The following is a 1,822-nucleotide window of genomic DNA, read 5'->3' on the forward strand; positions in this document are numbered from 1 at the left end:
GTGCTTAATTCTCATTCTTGATTGATTGTTTGGATTTCTTATGGACTTTGTAAAGATAAACTCTCACTCGATCATCCGAGGGATCCACGTGACAGGTGCAAGCCCGTGTAAGGACGTTTGAGAGATAATCTTGAAGAGGAAATAGGGAGATTCAAGAGAGTAGGATGGATTTTATGATTAGCTCCTTGTATCTTAATAGATTAATGAGTCGTGGGCTTCTACGTTGATATCTGAGGAAGGCATAGTAATAGGTGCACTTCTGTGTAAGGACAACATAGGCACATGTCTAATTAATCCTATTTAGATACATTTCTCAGTCCTTAGCCGGTTGTCTATTGCAAGAGGGAACCGGCAACTTTCTACATGTTTGGCAATTGAGGGATAAGAATTGGTGAACCATTTACATTCAAGAAATCTTACAAAGAAACCGAAACTCCTAGAATCTTCCTTTATCATAACCCAAAACACTAAACTCTTGTTTGTTGATCTCTAATATTAGATTTGTTTACCTTCACTTTGCTTTTGAAACGATTGGATAGTTGTTTAGCTAATTCGCATTGAGACATTTCTAGTGCTTATTCCAGTCCCTGTGGATACGATAATCTTTTATATTACTTGCGACATTTCCGTACACTTGCGGAGCGTAACAAGTTTTTGGCGCCGTTGCCGGGGACTGCGCTATAACATTAGGAATTATCAATTGAGTTAGACTAAACATAACATTTGTTTTCCTTTCATATTGCATAGTTGTAACTAATCATTAGATTTCTGTTTTTTTTACTTACTTGTATAACTTTCACTTCTTGTTAATTCTTTTTGTACAAACTCAATTCTGCATTTTTGATTCTTCTATTTTCCTTTTTGTGTCGAATTGCTATCTGCTATCTTGTTCTTGTGTATGCGAAGATCTAACTTTGCAGGGGAATTCTTTCCTTTTGACCCTGAGATTGATAAAACTTTCCATAAAAGAAGAATTCTGCAAAGGCAAATTGAAGAACAGGAACATTTGAATATGGCAAATAGACCACTTAAGGATTATGCAGCACCCTATGCGAGAGGTTTTCGATCTAGTATTTCAAGACCTTCAGTGGAAGCTAATAACTTTGAGATCAAACCCGCAATCATATCTATGGTGCAGCAGAACCAATTTGGTGGAGGACCTCATGAGGACCCTAATCAACACTTAGAGGTCTTTTATGAAATATGTGGTACTATGAAAATGAATGGAGTTCCTTCAGATGCAGTTAGATTATTATTATTTGGGTTTTCTTTAAGAGATAGGGCAAAGCAATGGCTGAATTCTTTGGCCCCTAACAGCATCACCACTTGGGAGCAGTGTGAGCAACAGTTTCTTGATAAGTTCTATCCACCAAGCAAAACAGCTCATATGAGGAATTTAATTGCAAGCTTCAAGCAAACTGACTCAGAATCTCTTTTTGAAGCATGGGATAGATATAATAGTATGCTCAGACAATGCCCACATCATGGGTTGGAAAGATGGTTAGTGTTGCACACTTTTTACAATGGTATCAATTATCATACCAAAGTGTCCCTTGATTCAGCTGCTGGAGGGGCACTTATGAACAAAAGCTTAGATGAAGCCGAAGAAATCATTGAAAGTGTAGCACAAAATCATCATCAATGGGCAAATGAAAGAAGTGGTGGCTATTCCTCCGTAAACCCAATAATTAAAGCATCAGGGAAGTTTGATGTAGATGCAGTCACTCTTTTGTCTGCAAAATTAGACGCTCTTACAAAGAAATTTGAGAATATGGGGACTAGTGCTAATATGGTCAATGCTATTAGTACATCTTGTGAAGTA

At 37.4% G+C, this 1,822-nt stretch overlaps 1 non-coding gene across 1 annotated transcript; it reads right to left on the reverse strand.

Moving 5' to 3' along the window:
• Window positions 1-1,385: 1,385 nt before the first annotated feature.
• LOC121988163 lies at window positions 1,386-1,491 on the reverse strand. The gene has a single exon (XR_006113907.1). It is a non-coding gene; the product is annotated as a small nucleolar RNA R71 (small nucleolar RNA).
• Window positions 1,492-1,822: the final 331 nt, after the last annotated feature.

The sequence above is a fragment of the Zingiber officinale genome, chromosome 5B (genome assembly GCF_018446385.1).
Source record: "Zingiber officinale cultivar Zhangliang chromosome 5B, Zo_v1.1, whole genome shotgun sequence".
Classification (NCBI taxonomy): domain Eukaryota; kingdom Viridiplantae; phylum Streptophyta; class Magnoliopsida; order Zingiberales; family Zingiberaceae; genus Zingiber; species Zingiber officinale.